This window comes from Halichoerus grypus, chromosome 12 (assembly GCF_964656455.1).
Source record: "Halichoerus grypus chromosome 12, mHalGry1.hap1.1, whole genome shotgun sequence".
Classification (NCBI taxonomy): Eukaryota; Metazoa; Chordata; class Mammalia; order Carnivora; family Phocidae; genus Halichoerus; species Halichoerus grypus.
Window position 1 is genome coordinate 93,250,180 of NC_135723.1, and position 20,230 is coordinate 93,270,409.

Consider the following 20,230-nt stretch of genomic DNA (forward strand, 5'->3'; position numbering starts at 1 on the left):
CATCCACTGTCTGCCATTCCTGGGGTAATCACTATTACTCTTCACTTTTGTGATAATTATTCTCTTGATTTTCCTTATAATTCTGTACCTATATTTGCATTCCTGAACAATAGTTAATTCCATGTCTTTGAACTTTTTATAAATAGAAGCATGCTGCATTTAAATTTTTGTGACTTCTAATGTTTGACTAATATTATATTTGTGGGATCATACACATTGGTGAAGGAGCTGTTTTTTCCTGCTCTATTTGAACTAAGTTTTTATTAAACTAATAAGAACAAATACTACACTTGATCTTAGCCAAAAGGCCAAGAAGTGATGAACCAAATTTTTATTCCATGAGTGAATACACCATGATTTACCTATATAATCCACTGCTGATGGACATTTGAATTTTTTTCTTTGTATTTTGGAGTTAAAATGAATAATGCTGCTATGAAAATTCATATCTACATGCCTCCTAGTCCACATAGTCACAGATTTTCTCTAGGGCAATGGCTGATTCTCAAACTATGATTCCTGGACCAGTAGCACCAGCATCACCTGGGAATTATCAGGCTCCACCCCATTCCTACTGAATCAGAAACTTTGGGGGTGGGGCCCAGCAGTCTGTTTTAACAATCCCTCCAGGGGATTTTGATGCACACTCAAGTTTGACAACCACTGGTCTAGGTTAAATACCCAGGAGTGGTGTTGCTAGTTGTAGAACATCCTATTATTTTCCAAAGTGGTTCTTCTAATTTATACTCCCACCAGCAGTGGAAGAGCTCCCACTGCTCCATATCCTCACCAATGCTTGATACTGTTCAAATGTTTCATTTCTGCCAATTTTATCTGTATAAAATGGTCTCCCATGGTCTTAATTTCTATTTTCCTAACTGTTGATGAGATTAATGATCTTTGCATATGCTTATTAGTCGTTTAAATTTTTTTTTTTATTCAAATGCCTGCTCCGGTTTTTTGCCCTTTTTTCTTTCTTTCTTTCTTTTTTTTTTTTTAATTTTATTTATTTATTTGACAGAGAGAGACACAGCGAGAGAGGGAACACAAGCACGGGGAGTGGGAGAGGGAGAGGCAGGCTTCCCGCGGAGCAGGGAGCCCGATGCGGAGCTCGATCCCAGGACCCTGGGATCATGACCTGAGCTGAAGGCAGACGCTTAACGACTGAGCCACCCAGGCGCCCCTGCCCTTTTTTCTATTTGGTATTATGTCTTTGTCTTAGTGATTCATACTTCTTTAGGTATATACTTCATACCACTTGTCCACTCATTCTATGTTGTGGTAGGTAACAAGATTAAGTTATTTGTGGCCTCCATGCTGGGAAGTCTCTCTCACTCTCTTTTGGATCTTTCACTCTGGAAAAACCCAACTGCCACTCTGTGAGGTGACCATGTGAGTGAATTTGGATGTGGATCTTCTGAAACCCCTGCCACAACCACATAAGGAAGAACAGAAGGAGATTCTCCCTCAGTCCAGCCTTGAGACAACTACAGACCTAGATGACTGACACCTTGACTTCAGCCTCTTGAGACACCATAAGCCAGAACCACCCAGCTAAGCTGCTCTCAGATTCCTGACCCACAGAAACTGTAACATAAATAAATGTTTACTGTTTTCAGCTGCTAAATTTTGGGATAACTTATTACACAGCCATAGGTAATTAATACCTGTATATTACAAATATCTTCTATTCTGTACCTTGGTCTTTTCAGCCTCTTAGGGGGGTCTTAATAAATAGAAGTTTCTATTTTCAATGTAGTCAAATTTATCAATTTTTATGGTTTTCAGGTTTTTTTAAAGATCTGAGAGAGAGGGCGCCTGGGTGGCTCAGTTGGTTAAGCGACTGCCTTCGGCTCAGGTCATGATCCTGGAGTCCCGGGATCGAGTCCCACATCGGGCTCCCTGCTCAGCAGGGAGTCTGCTTCTCCCTCTGACCCTCCTCCATCTCATGCTCTCTGTCTCTCATTCTCTCTCTCGCAAATAAATCTTAAAAAAAAATTTTTAAAAAAAGATCTGAGAGAGAGTGTGTATGTGTGTGTGTGGGGGGGTAGGTAGCAGAAGAAGGAGAGATAGCAGACTCCCCACTGAGTGCGGAGCCCAACATGGGGCTCAATCCCAGGACCCCAAGATCATGACCTGAGTTGAAACCAAGAGTCGGATGTTCAACCAACTGAGCCACCCAGGCGCCCCTGGTGTTCTCAGTCTTAAGAAACCCTTTCCTGGGGCGCCTGGGTGGCTCAGTCGTTGGGTGTCTGCCTTTGGCTCAGGTCATGATCCCAGGGTCCTGGGATCAAGCCCTGCATCGGGCTTCCTGCTGGGCGGGAGGCCCGCTTCTCCCTCTCCCACTCCCCCTGCTTGTGTTCCTGCTCTCGCTATCTCTGTGAAATAAATAAAATCTTTAAAAAAAAGAAAAAAAGAAAGAAAGAAACCCTTTCCTGCTTTGAGCTTATAAAAGTATGCTCCTTAAAAAAAAAAAAAAAAAAAAAAAAAAAAAGCTTTTCAGGGGCACCTGGGTGGCTCAGTCATCAGTCAGTTAGGCATCCGACTCTTGGTTTCAGCTCAGGTCATGATCTCGGGGTCCTGGGATCAAGCTCCCTGTTGGGCTCCCTGCTCCGCGGGGAGTCTGCTTGTCTCCCTCTCCCTCTGCTACTCCCTCTCTGTCTCTCTCAGGAATAAATAAATCTTTTTTTAAAAATAAAAACTTTTTAAAAGCTTTTTGTATTTAGTCTTTTTGTATTTAACCTTCAATCTACTAGGAATTGATTTTTGTGCAGAGTAAGAGGGAGTTCAAATTCATTTAATACAGTAAGCAAGTGTTCCAAACAAGTATATCCTTTCCCAACTAATTCACCAGCTCGTATTCACCCACCTACCTCCACATAAGCATATAAAATTCATTAGCAACCTCTACCTATTTCGGTTCACCTGTCATTTTGTTATTCATCTTCCCTTTTCTTTTTGTAGGCTCCTCAGACACCTGACACACAGGCTAGGCCTCAAAACCCAGGCCTGTGGGACCCTCAAAGTCACCCTCCCTCATTTGCTCCCCAAGGTCGCATAATTGCTCAAGGCATCATTCAGAAGCAGATCCTCCCTCCCTTTGGAGGCTGTAATCCAATTGACATTCTTAAGGATCTATTTAAAGTAAAACCTGCCTACTTCTAAGCTTCCTACTGTTAAAAGAAATTAAAACTAATAAAAGAGTATAAAGAAAAAACATACACAACTGGGAAATTTTTTTTTTTTTAAGTAGGCTCCATGCCCAGTGTGGAGCCCAATATGAGGCTTGAACTCACAACCCTGAGATCAAGAGTCCGACATTTAACTGACTGAGCCACCCAGGCACCCATAATCAGGAAAAATTTTAAATATAAAAATCAGGTAATAAAATTACAGTGATAAGTCTGTTGGTAGTCCTGGCACTCATCTGATATTTTACGAAGTGGTATATTAAAAATCTTAGCTATCACTAGAAATGGATCTTTGGGTTAAGAGTCACATCTCATGTTCACTAAGGTAATAACCAGGGCCCAGCAGTGCCTCACGTGTAGCAAGCATTCAAATTTGCTGACTGAAAAAATGGATTAAGGAAGTCTTATCTTACTGTTCTTTAATAATTCTTCAATTCTCGCCTCTTTTTACTTCCATACAAACTGTTAATCAAGTTGTCGAGTTCCAAAGAAAAACCTAAAGGCATTTGGATTTCAATACATCTACTGATCAATTTGCAAAAAACTGACATTTTTACCATACTTAGTCTTTCAATTCATTCTTTTTTTTTTTTTTTTTAAAGATTTTATTTATTTATTTGAGAGAGAGAGAATGAGAGAGAGAGAGCATGAGGAGGGGAGGGTCAGAGGGAGAAGCAGACTCCCCGCCAAGCAGGGAGCCTGATGTGGGACTCGATCCCGGGACTCCAGGATCATGACCTGAGCTGAAGGCAGTCGCTTAACCAACTGAGCCACCCAGGCGCCCGTCAATTCATTCTTAGTATACAATTTGTACCTTCATTTATTTAGGTCTTCCTGTATGTAAATAAAGTATAATTACCTTTTTTTATAAAGGCTTGTACATCTTAAATATCTAAAGTTCACTTTAAGTATCTCCTTTCCTAGGAAATCTTTCTGACCTCCATCCCTTAAGCTCATTTTGAATTACGTGCTCCTCTTCTGTGATTTCTCTATACCAGGGGCACACACACACAGTACAATGTCCTTAATTCTTGATTTATTTGCTCCTACCACTAGATTGTAACCTCCTTAAGGACAGAGATGATCATTTCTGTATCACAGCACCTACCACACAACCAGCACAAAGGAGCTCAAGATTTTTAAACTTTAAGCAAATGAATAAATGTTCTCAATGAAAGTAAAGTACCAACTGTCTGATAAGGAAAAGGACCACCATTTATTGAGTAGCTTCTATGTGTTGGGTACAATACTACACTGAATGCTTACATGCATTATCATCTAATTCTAAAAGTAAATCACCCTCTTGACACATATTTTATAAAAGCCTAATATTAGGGGTGCTGGGTGGCTCAGTCGTTAAGCGTCTGCCTTCGGCTCAGGTCATGATCCCAGGGTCCTGGGATCGAGCCCCGCATTGGGCTGCCCGCTCAGCGGGAGCCTGCTTCTCCCTCTCCCACTCACCCTGCTTGTGTTCCCTCTCTCGCTGTGTCTCTCTCTGCCAAATAAATAAATAAAATCTTAAAAATAAAATAAAATAAAAAACAGAAAAAGAAAAAAAAAACTTAAAAAAAAAAAAGCCTAATATTAGTGTCACATGATGTAATGGGCATCAGGAATACTGTAGTGATTGATAGTCCTTACTACCTGGAGGTCAGAGTCTCATAAGCCTCAGTAAGAAAAGCAGCAGTCTTCACTCATTTGGGCTGTTATAAAAATAATACCATGAACTGGGTAGCTTACAAACAAAAGAAATTTATTTGTCACAGTTCTGGAAACTGGGAAGTCCAAGATCAAGGTGCCAGCAGATTTGGTGTTTGGTGAGGACCCATTTTGTGGTTCACAGATGGTGCTTTCTAGCTGTAATCTTTTTTTTTATAATTTATTTGACAGAGAGAGACACAGCGAGAGAGGGAACACAAGCAGGGGGAGTGGGAGAGGGAGAAGCAGGCTCCCCGCCGAGCAGAGAGCCCGATGCGGGGCTTGACAGAGCCAAAGGCAGACGCTTAATGACTGAGCCACCCAGGCGCCCCTCTAGCTGTAATCTTATATGCAGGAAGGGATGAGCTACCTGTAGGAGCAGGAATCCCAATCATGAGGGCTCTGCAACAGAAAAGTAAGGAGACAGGCGAAATGAAAGATGCTCTGGGGTTTCAAGTATAAATTACGGTAAGTGGAAAATATTACAAGAGGGGAAGAAGTAATTTAAAGGGAAAGATAACTAATTCAGTTTAGGACTTGCTGTCTTTGTGATGTCAGTGAGACATTAAGGTAAAATACTCAAGAGACCACTGGAAATGCAGGATGGAAACACCAGCTCAGAGGGTAGCCTGACTGTTAAGGATGCATAGTGGCCTCTGAAAGAACAGATTCAGTTGTGCAGTAAGAAATGGAAGACTGACTTTCAAGAAGTAAGGTCTGAATGCCTAAGACAGGTAGTCAGTGACCAGAAAGAAAAAAACAAAAGCTCAAGAGGGTATCAGAGTCAGGGAAGGTATTTGGTTTTGGATAGAATGACCTGGATACATTTGAAGGCAAACATCAAGTAACCAGTGTCAAGGACACATCTAAAGGGGGTGTGTGTGCATGTCAAATAGTGAGAGGGTAAGGATCTGAGATAGAAGGAAGAGACAGGTTGTCCTGTGCTGTTCCAAAGGACTAAACTAGGATGATGTTAGAACCTAGAGACAAAAATTCAAGAAAGTATATTTTAGCTTCACATGATGAGGTATCTTTATTAATAATAAAGATATTTCAGGCGCCTGGGTGGCTCAGTCAGTTAACTGTCTGCCTTCGGCTCAGAGCATGATCCCAGAGTCCTGGGATCAAGTTCCGCATCGTGCTCCCTACTCAGCGGGGAGTCTGCTTCTCCCTCTCCCTCTGCCCCTCCACCCCACTCATTCTCTATCACTTGCGCTAATAAATAAAATCTTTAATAATAATAAAAAAGATATTTAACAAAGGAACAAACTGCCTTACTATTAAGGATATTCAATTGAATGCTTAATCATTTGTCAGAGATGCTACAGAAGAAATTTTGTACTATGTGAGAAGTAAGACTAGGTTCCTTTGACAATAAATTCTGACCTTTCTCATATTAAGCAGTAACTCCCAATCCCCCTCCTCCCAGCCCCTGGTAACCTCTATTCTAGATATTTTATGTAAGTGTAATTACACAATAGTTGTCCTTTTGTGTCTGGCTTATTTCACTTACCATAATGTTTTCAAGGTTTCCCCATGTTATATCATGTATCAGAATTTCTTTCCTTTTTTTCTTTTTTAATTTTCATTTTAAGTAGGCTCCATGCCCAACATGGGGCTCAAACCTACAACCTTGAGATCAAGAGTCGCATGCCCTACTGACTGAGCCGGCCAGGTGCCCCAGAACTTCTTTCCTTTTTATGACTAATACTCCATTTTATGTATATACTACATTTTATCTATTCATCTAGTCAAACACTTGGATTGTTTCCACCTTTTCTCTATTATAAATAATGCTGCAATGAGCATCAGTATGCAAGTATCTATTCAAGTCTGTTTTTTATTCTTATGGGTATATATTCTTGGAAGTGGAACTGTTGGGTCCTACAATAATTCTACTTTTAGTTTTTGAGGAACTTCCACTAAGAATAACGTTAATACAAAATTCACAATGAGATACCAATTCGTGACCAGTAGGATAACTATAATCCAAGGAAAGGAAAAGGAAAATAGCAAGTGCTGGTGAGGATATGGAGAAATTGGAATCCTGATGATGGGTGGTGGGAATGTAAATGGAATACTTGTGGGAAAACAGTTTGGCAGTTATTTTGATATATGCCATAACATGGATGGACCCTGAAAACATTTCACTTAGTGAAATAAGATACAGAATGACAAATACTGTATGATTTCACTTATATGAGGTACTTAGAATAGGCAAATCCATAAAGATAGTAAATAGAAGAGAAGTTACCCCAGGGGCTGGGGAAGGAAGAAAGAAGGAATTATTTTTTAATTGGTGGAATTTTTTTTTTAATTGGTGGAGTTTTTGCTGGGGATGATGAAAAAATTGAGGATATAGATAGTGATAGTTAACAACATTTTGAATGTATTTAATGCCACTGAATTGTATACTTATAAATGGTTAAAATATTAATATATTTTACCACAATTTTTTAAAAATAAAAAAAATTAAATGTCAAATGATTCCTTGAGCCAATAAAAATTTATTAATCAGGACCCAATGCAGAAAAGAAAAAGCTATATATCAGATATTTCAACCAGAAAGGCATTTAATACAAGGACTAAGATGGTTATCATTCAAAATATGGAAGGACATTAAAAAAAAAAAAGGAAGGATTAAGAATCAGAATAGCCACTCCAGTGAGGAGATAAAGGATACATTGCAAGCCAGGGGTCTAAAAGCTACTGCCATTACTGCCTCTACATATCCATGAAGCTGGTATTAAACACTGGAATCTCGGCCCAGACACCTCCACTGCTTCTATTCATTTAAATCTCACAACTTTGCTAACCACCCAAAGCAGCAGCAAAAACAAGTTTCCCTGTCCTCTTTGCCTTCCAAATTGTGGGAATTCATCTAGTGGAGAGAACCTAAGCTGCATCCACATTTGATGGAAGGGAGTTCAGGAAATGCACTGTATTTCATCACCTGCAAGATGTTAAAGTATTAAAAAAGTGAAAATTGGGTACATTTAGTTTACAATCAATAGCATATCATGGTTAACTGGCAATATTTTATTTTAGAAATATAAAATAATGGTGAATCTTAGAATTTGTGCCATCTTAAATTTAACAAAAACTGTTATTTTTAGCTTTCTAATAAAAAAACCTCTAAAAGCTCTCTAAATAGGGGCACCTGGCTGGCTCAGTCAGTGGAGCATGCAATTCTTGATCTCAGGGTTGTAGGTCTGAGCCCCATGTTGGATGTAGAGATTACTTAAAAATAAAATCTTAGGGGTGCCTGGGTGGTTCAGTTGGTTGGGCAGCTGACTCTTGATTTCAGCTCAGGTCATGATCTCAGGGTTATGAGATCCAGCCCTGAGTCAGGCTCCACACTCAGCTTGGAGTCTGCTTCAGATTCTCCCTCTCCCCCTGCCGTACCCCCCCCAACCCCCGGAATCACATTTGCTCGTGCGCTCTAAAATAAAATCTTTAAACTAAACTAAAATCTTTTTAAAAAGCCCTCTTTTTATCTTCTTTTTATATTATCTTCTAAAAGCTTTATATTTTTGCATTTCACATAGAGGCATTTAATGTACCCAGAATTTTTTATCATTTTGAAGTTAAAGTCCAAATTAATTTTTCCAGTACCATTTACTGAAAAAGGCATTCTTTTCTTACTAATTACCAGCATATATCTGCCATATATTAAGTAACCTATATTTGTCATATATCAAATAATCTATAATTATAGATTTTCTTCTGTTTTGTTCCACTGGTCCATCCATCACTAGACTAGACTGCTCACAACAGTGTCTTAATTACTATACTTTGTAGTAAGTCTCAATAACTAGTAAAATAAATCTTCCCATACTGTCCTCTTTAAGAATGTCTTAGCTGCTTTGGCCCTTTATTGATTTTCCAGAGAATTTTAGAATCAGCTTTTTAAGTTCTACCTGAACAGTAACAAAAACAAAAACAAAAAAACAAAACCAACCAACCAACCAAAAAAATAACTAATGCCTTGATTGGAATTATATTAAATATATAAATTCATTTGGAGAATAATATCTATACAATATTGAGTCTATCAATCCATGTACATGGTATTTTGCCCCATTACGTCTTCTTTAATTTACTTCAATAGGCTCTTTACACTTCATTCCATCTCGCACCTCAGACCTTTATCTGGAATCTTTCTGCCTAAAGTACATCCTTTGTAATTTCCTTTGGAAAGGGCTGATGGAGTTTGTTAAACTAAACTTTTACCTCATCCTTGAGGGATAGTCTTGCTAAGCAAGTACAGAATTTATAAGTATACACTAGCAATTATTTTGAAAATATACATACTTTTCTGTTGAGAAGTTAGCTATCAGTGCATAGCTCCTCCTTTGAGAGAAATCTTTTTTTCCTCTGGCTGAAGATTTTTCTCTTTGTATTTGGGTTTATGCCATTTCACTGATTTGTCTGGGTGCAGATTTCTTTTTATTTATATTATTAGAAATTCATTGAGCTTCCTATGTCTATCAACTGGTTTCTCATCAGAACTACAAAATTTTCAGCCAGAAATATCTCTTCAAATATTACCTCTGCATCACTCTCTTTCCTCTCTTTATGAAACTTTGATTAAATATGTTAGATCTCACTCTTTCTCATCACGCAATCTCTCTTCAATATTTTCCATTGTTTTGACTCTCAGTAGTGCAGTCAGGAAAGTTTCTCCTGTCTTATCTTCCAGGTAACTAATTCTTCTTCAGTTAGGAATAACCTGCTCAATCTTTCCCTTAGGTATATCTGGCATAGTTTCATTTCTGCACTTTCTATTTGGTTTTTTCAAGTCTACTAAGTAACTTGTTATAGTCTCTTATTCTCTGCTTATCTTCAAATTTGTCTTTTATTCTTTTAACATAACAAACATCAATGGTTTTAAATCCATCTGATATTTGAGAATTTTTTGGATCTGTTTCTTATTCACAGTGCTATTTCTATGCATGTTGTTACATTTTTCTTTTTAAAAAACTTATTTTGAGGTATATGTACATAAAGCAAACTACACAGTTATATGTCAATTATATCTCAATTTAAAAACTACACAAATCTTATATTACTTGAAGAATTCTACATACATATATCATGTAATTTTAACTTGTGTGTGTGTTTTTTACTATGCTTGGTTACTTGTGACAGTGTACTAATTACTGCCCTTGAAAAATTATTGGTGGCAATCCCCTTCAGAATGTAGGGCCTTTTTCCAAAGATAATTTGCCTTCCTTCTGACAGGCCTTGTGAGTACTACCAGTTTGAAACCAGGAACTGTGATAAATGGTTTGAGGGTCCCTAGACCACCCAGGAAGGACAAATCTAAGCTGCTTATCAGTTTGAGAGCTAAAACTGTGGTCACAACTTAAAGGATTTATTTTTCTTAATTTCCTTTTTCTTCCCCAGCTCCAAATCTACAATCCCCTAGATAAGGGAGTGGGGACACAGTTTAGTTCTGTTTCATCCTTAACCTAATGATGGAGTCCTTGGGATACCATCTTAAAATACAGTCGTTCTCCTCTTTGACTCTCACTTTGGACGAACTCTAGGCCTTGACTTCTATCCTCTTCATCTCATGAAGTATACCAAAACCAAAGCCCAAATTTAAATGGATTGGCAACTGCCCTCAGAGCAAAAGCTACTCCATCCTCTACTTATTTCTCCAGGTTCCTGCCTTTTTCCTAAAATTTGGCCTTGTAGCTGTCTACTACATCTTCAGCTCTTAATTCCTTTAAAAATTTTTAAAAATAATGTTTCCAAGATTTTTAGTTGTTTTCATCAAAAGGGCTGATCTGAAATAACGCAATCCACCATTACTGAAAACAGAAATCAATTTCCCCTTTTTATGGCAACTATTTTGTAACACCCCCTAAACTATCCTAAAATTAAATTCAGAGATAGCCTGCCTACATGAAATTTTAAAAGTCAGTAACACCCTAACTGTACTTTCAATCATATGAAATAAATTAGTAATAAAATATTTATTTCAAAATGTGCAGGCAATTATTAAAATAAACATAATGAGGGTATCAGATGCTCATATCTATACAGAGAATCGCTACAACTATAGTGGTTACAACTGTAGACTGAGAGGAAAAGTATTTGAGTCACTCAATTGTGTGCAAGTGGCATTGCCACCAATTATGTGATTTTCTGAAGTGGTGAAGAACTCCTGATAAAGTTCTGATCGAAAATTTTAATATTCCTCCAATTTATGTGATAACTAAATTCCTGCAACTTTTCGTGTATATTAAAACAATGCCTCATACCTAAAACAAAGTTAGTTTCTAAGCTCAGATCATTATTACCACTTTTGTCACCTACAAAGTCCAACAAATCACTCTAAGTCCTATGGTTATTCAAACAATTCTTAAATGTGCAGACTGTCCTGAACACTCAGAGAGCTGACTTCCCCTGGTCCTTGCTCATTAAAGGCTAATGCCGCCCTCTTCCCCCATATTTGTAACAACCAAAACACCTCCAAGTATTTCAAAACTGCCCTCTGGGGAAGAACTACCCACACGCAGACCCATTATCTGTAGAAGACATAGAGATGCATGACCAAGCTCCATCTTCATGGAACAAATTGCTGCCCAGCTATGAGGACAGTCAGCAGACAGCTTCCAAATGTCACCTCCTTCCAAGTCCACCTTAACTGCAGCCCACATCCAAGCAAAGAGGCTCAGCCATTTGGCTCAAGTCCCTCTGACAGGCAATCCTCAGTCCAAAGGTCCATACTAAGAGGCAAAGGTTTTATGAGGCCCACCCACATCACAACGCAAGTTCATCCTTTATCATCCCAATCCTATATCTTGCCTCTTCCTTTCACAGGTGTTGATTCCTAGTAAATATCATGCACTGCAAACAGTGTCTCAGTATCTACCGTCAGAGAACCCAAGCTTCAACAGTGACATAGTGCATCTTACTGCTAAGTCTTTCCCTAAACATTTTTGGTGGTTTGACCTTTTCGCATCTTGAATCCACGCTACAAACCCTTACCAATTAAATCATCCTTAAACACTGCTTTCATCATTTATTTAAAACCTCCACATTCATCCCACTGCATATAATATAAAGCTCAATTTTTTTTCAGTCTAGAGGTGCCTGGGTGGCTCAGTCGTTTAAGCAACTGCCTTCAGCTCAGGTCATGATCTCAGGGTCCTGGGATCGAGCCCCGAGTTGGGCTTCCTGCTCAGCGGGGATCCTGCTTCTCCCTCTCCCTCTTCCCCCCCCCGCCACCTTGTGCATGCTCTCATGAATTAAAAAATATATTTTAAAAAATTAAAAATTTTTTCAGTCTATAACTACTTTCCACAATGCAGTCTTGTCTAACGTAGCCAAATTTTATTTCATACAAGCCACTCAACTATAAACATGATGATCCTGTTCCTTAAACAAAAGTTTCTAACTTTTGTTTTCTAACTCCAGTTCTTTGCAAAGTCTATTCCCACTACCTTTTCTCCTTCCTTCCACCTGTCTAGGTTAAACACTAACTTCTATCAAGACCTCATTAGCCTATAATAACATTCCATTTCTGAACTCTTCCATCATCCACTCTGGCACTTAATCACATACTGACACGTGCATGCCCTCTTTCCTCCATCAAGAGCGTTATCTTTTAGGGGTGACTGGGTGGCTCAGTCGGTTAAGCATCCAAGTCCTGATTTTTGGCTCAGGTCATCATCTCAGGGGTCATGGGATTAAGGCCCATGTCGGGCTCCACACTCAGCGGGGAGTCTGCTTGAGATTCTCTCCCTCCCCTTCTACCCCCCTGCCCGCACTCTCTAAATAAATAAATAAATAAATAAATAAATAAATAAATAAATAAATAAAATCTTTTTAAAAAAGTGTTATCTTTTAGAAGCCTTTTTCCCCTGCCATATGAAATCTCAAGCACAATTTCAGTATAGTAACTTATGAAGTGGAACTACTTTGGTTGAAGCAGAAATTGCTTCCCTACCCTCCACGAGCCCACTGAGTCTCTTCCTTGCTACTCTTTACCCTCAGAAATTCCTTGAGGTAACCTCACGGGTACCCAGTTTTTCAGTCTGAAGGAGAAAAACAAAACAAAACAACAAAAACCCTAGCTTTATAGTACTGAAGAACTTACTGCTGCATAAACCGGAAAGCTATGGTTAAGAACAGAAGTAGATAAGAAAATTGCCATATTCCAGGTGAGTGACAACTATCTGGTCTAAGAGTACTGAGAAAGAACACAGTAATTTAAGCAGCAGTAAGTACTACCAAGCAATGAAAAATAAATATGAATTCCACATAAGCCTTGACTTTAAAAGGGTCCAAAGTAGCCAGTAGCCACACGTGACTATTTAAATCAATCAGATAAATTTTAAAATCCAACTCTTCAGTTCTCCTATACACATTTTGAGTGCACAGTAGCCACCTGTGGACATATTAGACAGCACAGAACATTTCTCATGACAGAAATTTTGACTGAACGACATTGGTCTAAAGGGAATGGACAGATACCAACAAAAACTATACTATAGTAAATAAAATGATACCAAGTATACTTTGAGATACTATGTAAGCACAAAGCAGAGGCACCTAACTAGGCCTTGGAAAGAGGTTCAGGAAGGCTTCCTGCAATAAGTGAGCTAAGTATGAAAGGTTTGGATACGGTGATGACAGGAGAAGGAATTTATATTTCAGGCAGCAGGAAAAGCATGAGCAAAAGACAAGTCAAACTTGGAGAGCATTTGAAAGAAAGTAACAGGAAAACAAATGCTTCACTGTACAGTTTAAAAATTAAACTGCAATGAGGATGCTATTCTATATAGACAAAATAAATATTTAATAAAATTTCAATATAGAAAGAATCAAAGAATTATTTTTGAAAAGAAAATTAGTAACCAGACCTCTCCAAATTTAGCTTAAATTTGTGGCATGAAAATGGCAGGTACTTCATGAAGAAGTAATAATTCATGTTCTATTTCCCAATGATTCCATGTCTGTGAGTCAAAATGAGAATGACTCATATCAATTCTTAAATTGCCTTGGCAAGTTACATTTAACTTTGATCTGAGGACCTGCACCCAAAAGTCAGAAGTCCCACAATGCTGTCTGGACAACTGGTAAAATAATTTAATATTGCTTATCAATTTTATTCTTTGTCCCTAGTCCATTTACTCTCATGTGCTCCCAAACAACTTTAAGACCTTCACCTCTCTCCTTAATGCACATATCCCCAAGACTCACTCTTAGCTGATAACTTTCAGTCTTACTGAAAAAGAATAAAGCAATTGGAAGAGAACACACAGACTCCCAGCATCACATCTACCTACCTATCAACATTTGTATCTATATACTCTGCTTTACCATGTATTATCATAAAGTATCCGTGCTCCTACTGAGAGCCAATCCTTCCACTTGTACACTAAATCCCTTTCCCTCTTCCCTTCAGAGAGATAACTTCTCTCTCCCTCACTCTTATCTGTGCTCCTATTGAGAGCCAATCCTTCCATTTGTACACTAAATCCCTTTCCCTCTTCCCTTCAGAGAGATTACTTCTCTCTCCCTCACCCTTCCTTCTCTCTTTCTCCTCAGAAACCATTCATTTTTTTTAAAGATTTTATTTTATTTATTTGAGAGAGAGCACAAGAGGGGTAGGGTCAGAGGGAGAAGCAGACCGAGGGAGCAGGGAGCCCGATGCAGAACTCGATCCCAGGGCTCCAGGATCATGACCGGAGCCGAAGGCAGTCGCTTAACCAACTGAGCCACCCAGGCGCCCTGGGAAATCATTAATGTTTTACTCTCTAAGGATTCATTTCTATCACATGTCCTTATTTTTTTATCACTAAAAAAATTCCATGACCCCACTTCCCTAACTTGCTATTGCCCCATTTCTCTGTTCCCCTTTATGGGAAAATTCTTCACTATCTTCACTTCCCCTTTTATTCTCCCTTAAAATCACTCAGAGTATCTCCCTTGGAACCTCATCTCAATGCTCTATTCTTGTCTAGATCACAATACCTCTACTTTATTAACTCCAATGATGAATTCTTAGTATCTTACTTAACTTAGCAGCATACACAACTGACCACTCTCTATTAATAAACTTTCTTCATTCGATTTCCTACCTTACTGGTTGCTCCTTCTCAGGCTCCTCCTCTTTTCTCCAAACTTGGCTCTCTTTTTTCCTATCTATGCTCATTCCCTTGACAACCACATCAATATCACAGCTTTAAATACCATCCAAATCCCAAATTTAGGGTTGGCTAAATGCTATAACAAATACACTCGAAAGGTGTAAGGACTCAAATTCAATGAAAGCTTATTTCTTATCCATCTAATAGTACTAGGTTGTTGAAAAGGTTAGCAAGGTGGTCTTTATCCAAGCAATATTCAGAAACCTAGGCTAATGGTTTAATCTACTATTTACAACATAAGGCTTCCAACTTACCCTAGGGATCATCATGGTTCAACCAACCAGAAGGGAAAAACAGGAAGGAAGGTGTTTGTATGGACCAGACCTAGAATTAGTGTATATCACATGTGCTCATATTACATTAGCCAGAACTTAATCATATGACCACACCTAAGTACTAAGGAGAAGTGTCTAAGTGTATACTCAAGAAGAAAGTAGACATATATGTGGCAAACAGTCTCTGTCACTAGGCCTCATTCCCAAACTCCAGACTCATAACAGCTTACTCAACATCTTTGACATGTAATAGATATTTCAAACTTAACATACCCCAAACTGAATTCTTAATCTGTGCCCTCCCCTCCCCCCTTGACACCTCTCTTTCTTGCACACCTCACATTCAATCTATTAACAAATCCTGTTGGCTCTACTTTAAAAACATCCAGAATCTGATCACTTCTCAATACTTCTACTGCTTCCAATCTGGTCTAAATCACTGTCTAGATAATCCCAAAAGCCTCCTCTCTGGTTCCCCTACATCTACCCTTGTCCATTTGGAGTCTATTCTCTACATAGCAACCAGAATATTTCTGTTAAAAAGTAACTCATGTAACTCCATTCTGACTGCTCAAACTTTGAATGGCTACCCATTTCACTTAAAGCAAAAGTCAAAGGCCTTTGGTCATGCTTCTGTTCCCACTCTTACCCCAACACCTCTTAGATTTCACCTCCTACTACTTACTTGCCTCCCTTCTTTAAGCCACTGCAGCAACTTTGACCTCCTTGCTGTTTCTCTAATAGGCAAGGCACATTCCTGACTCAGAACCTTTGAATTTGGTTCTTCTGTCTGAAATGCTTATCCTTTACCTTCTAAAATCTTTGCTCAATATTAACCTTCTCAACTAAAGCCCTACCCTAATCTCCCTATTTTAAATCTCCCTATTTTAAATTGCAAACCTTGTCCTGTTCTACTTTTCTTTTTCCATAGTACTTATTACTTTCAAACATACTATATAATTTTCTTTCTGTGTGTCTGTCTGCCCCTCCCCCACTCCATACACAGACGTCCACCGGCATATAAGCTAGGTAAGGGTAGAGATCTTTGATTTGTTTCCAAATGTACTCCTAAGCACCTAGAGTACTACTTGGCATATTGTAGGCACTCAAATATTTACTGAATACTTGAATACCTATTGGCCTATGAAATGACTTAAAAACAAAAGTCATCGGGGCACCTGGGTGGCTCAGTCGTTAAGTGTCTGCCTTCAGCTCAGGTCATGATCCCAGGGTCCTGGGATCAAGCCCCACATCGGGCTCCCCGCTCCGCGGGAAGCCTGCTTCTCCCTCTCCCACTCCCCCTGCTTGTGTTCCCTCTCTGGCTGTGTCTCTCTGTCAAATAAATAAAAACTTAAAAAAAAAAAGTCATCAATATAGTTTTAGAAGGATGACAAAAAAAATGGTGGATCATAGCTTTAAAAATATCAAAGTCTAACACAAGTCTTAATGCTTATATTTTTTTCTATAAAGTCATGAGACACAGTCTCTGTACTATCATATTAATACATTATACCTCTTTCCTATGAAATGCTTAGTAAAAGTATCAATATGTTGGCACTTTGTTTCTTTAACTCAGTAGTGGTTTAAAGATAACACTGAATGTAATCAACATTCCAACTGTTCTATCAACAATCAATATTCAAACAGTCCTATCAAATTGTCCATCAACAATCTTCCATTAAGAACCACCAAAAGTTTGTAACAGCTAGAGCCATGGGCTGTCACTGAACATTCTAAAAAATGCCATAAGGACTTCTGAAAGGTAAAATTTGAATATATTTTTTGTCTTGAAAACTGACAGAAAAATAACACTACTATTATTTTGTGAAGGCTTTTACATGTTCATAATCTCATTTTATTCTCATACCACTCCATATGGGAGGCAGAGGGAAAATCAAACAGTGAATGAATGGCATCAACACAGAACAGTTGCTATAACTATTTAAACCATTCTTTCAAAGACCCACCCATGATAACCAATAACCAAAAGTTTCCTTCATTTTTTTTTTTTTGAGAGAGAGAATGCACGTGCAGGCGAGGTAGGGGAGGGGCAGGGGGAGAGAGAGAATCCCAAGCAGGCTCGTGCTGAGCCAACTCAGGGCTTGATCCCATGACCTGAGCAGAAATCAAGAGTGGGTGGCTTAACTGACTGAGCCACCCATGCACCCCTTCCTTCATAAAAAATATAGAAACTTAAGTGTCAAACTCAATAGCAGAAAAATCCTCTGCAATAGAGTTACCAAAAGGTTACACTAAACTAAATTTTCATGCGTAATGAAACTTAACTTGAGACTGTGTAACTTAATGTTAATATGAGAAGACACCTGCAGGAAGAAGATATAGGTGTAATAGTTCAAATGTTAGAAGTATGAAAAAACTAAGGGGAAATGAACACTTTCAGTGGTTGTACAATAGGAATGTAACGACTACACTGAATTGTAATCTCTTCCCTATCTGAAGTTCTGACACCATTCCCATGGAAATACAATTATACAATTGTGTAAGAAAGCAATTTTGAGCTATTTAGGAACAACAATAGTACTTTACCTTTTTATATTAAAAAAAGTTATAAAGGCAATAATTGTTTGGTATTCACAGAAGATAAAATGCTTTTATAATGAATGGGAATTAAATTACCTCCATATAACATTACCAGAAATTATGCTAAGAACTCTAAAAAATAATACCTACATAAGACTCTTAAATTAGTAATTGTTCATTTTTCTCCCCTAAGTTGCACAAAGACTTCTAAGTAGACGGTATAAACTTTAAAACAGAGGAAAAGCGATTAGACCCAGGCTGACAATACAAAACATACAGGTTCCAATAACTATTTATAATGTTACTGTTGGAGCTATTAATCCCCATTCATCTTAAAATTCCATCTAGGAGCACCGGAGTGGCTTAGTCAGTCAAGCTGAAACTCTTGATTTCAGCGCAGGTCATGATCTCAGGATCCCCGCGCGCCCCGCGCGTCAGGCTCCATGTCCAGCTCCACATTGGGCATGGAGACTGCTTAAGATTCTCTCTCTCCCTCTGCCCCTACCCCCACCACGCTCAGTCTGTCTCAAAAAATAAATAAAACTCATCTATAAGACCAAACAGAAATTTATTTTCCAGATACTGTAATGTAGAAGACAGTTTAAAAATCCTACATCAATACAGGAACATACTCAAGCAGTATTTTAAACTGCTTCAAAATACTCAAAGATAAGTGACTAGTTCAAAGCATCCTAAAATTTCAATTAATTTAAGCTGTTCTAAAAATAGAAAGTCATTTTTTGTTATGAATTTAATGGCTATATATTTACTACAAGAAAAATATAAGAATATTTCTCAATTTAATTTAAACAGAAAGTATCTTTTACAATAAGGAAAAGCAATTTTTAAAGATTTATTGATTTATCTGAGAGTGTGCACAAGCGCCGGGGTGGGGGGCGTGGCTGAGGGAGAGGAAGAGAAGCAGACTCTCCAATGAGTGTGAGCCCGATAGGGGGTCTCCACCCGAGGACCCTGAGATCATGACCTGGGCCCAAATCAGGAGTTGGACACTTAACCAACTGAGCCACCCAGGTGCCCTAGGAAAAGCTTTTTTTTTTTTTTTTTAAACACACTAATTTTGGAACAACAGCTGAAAATGGTCTGCCAAAATGTTGAGTTTCTCTCTCCCTGGAAGTGTAGTTTCAAAATTTGCAAGGTAATCAAATACAATTGGAATAACACTCCTTATAACATGAACAAAAGTCTAGATGGTATCTACCTTACCAATTGTCACATAGCCCTGTACTAGTCTGGTATTCAAGACTTATGCTCTATGAATACATTTGCTGATTTTTTTGCTTTTAAATACCTAAATGAAAAGCATGACCAGAAATATTTTATATTGTAGGGGCTCCCCTAGGCTAAGCAATAAAAAGCTATCACCAGTGTAATTAAAAAAAAAAAAAAAAAAAAAAAGAAAAGATGAAGGATCCTATGGGCCCCAGTGAAAAAAGGTAGAAATATGACCAACTACCATATGCGTTATCCTTAGTAAAAACAATTTAATGATGACTCTAATATTAATAAAGGTGCTAATTCTGGAAGATCAAAGAACATGACATAGGTTTCAAATGGAAAAACTCTTATAATGAAGATGGAGAATAACATAGTATAAACTAGTATCTTCCACCAACTGACATTTTCGGTGACTTCTCTGGTGAATAACAGCTTTATATACTCACTTTCACCCATACGTATCTTCATTACAGTTAATATTTTATTTTTGCAATTTGGTAAAAAGGACATTACTGACTTTTTTGTGCAACCTACTGAAACATCCCCTTCATTTCTTATAAAGAAATTAATTTTGGATATATCAGGTTTTCTTGAACCTCACCACCAAATAATTTGAAATAGGAGTGTACTAATTATATACAGCAGTGAATCTTAAGCTTTTTTGAGGTAGAAAACACCTTTGAGAATAAAAAAATTATGGACCTTTTCCTTCCAAAAGTATAGTTAACATAAGAAATTAAAAAATCAAATTTTAAAGTTCTAAAAATCCTAAGAATTGGATCTACCTAATTTTAAGAATTAACTATAAAGCTACAGTAATCAAGATACTGTGGTACTGGCCAAAGAAGAGACATATAGGTCAATAAAAGAGAGTACAAAACTCACATATATAATCAATTGATTTCAATAAAGGTGCCAAGGTAAGTTGATAGAAAAAAGTTTCTTCAAGACCTATGAAACAACTGGATACCCATATGAAAAAGAATGAACTTTAGCCTCTAGCTCACAACATATATAAAATTAACTCCAAATGGATCACAGACCTAAATGTAATAGCTAAAACTGTAACATTTCTAGAACAAAAACATGGGAGAAAATTTTATGATTTTTTTAAAAAGAT

The 20,230-nt window shown here is 38.0% G+C and overlaps 1 protein-coding gene and 1 pseudogene across 3 annotated transcripts in view; both read right to left on the reverse strand.

Moving 5' to 3' along the window:
• The window catches only part of BRAF (B-Raf proto-oncogene, serine/threonine kinase), a 165,533-nt gene that overhangs the window by 136,439 nt on the left and 8,864 nt on the right, over positions 1-20,230 (reverse strand). The gene's annotated exons all lie outside the window — the stretch shown is intronic.
• LOC118547752 (U2 spliceosomal RNA) lies at positions 202-320 on the reverse strand (annotated as a pseudogene).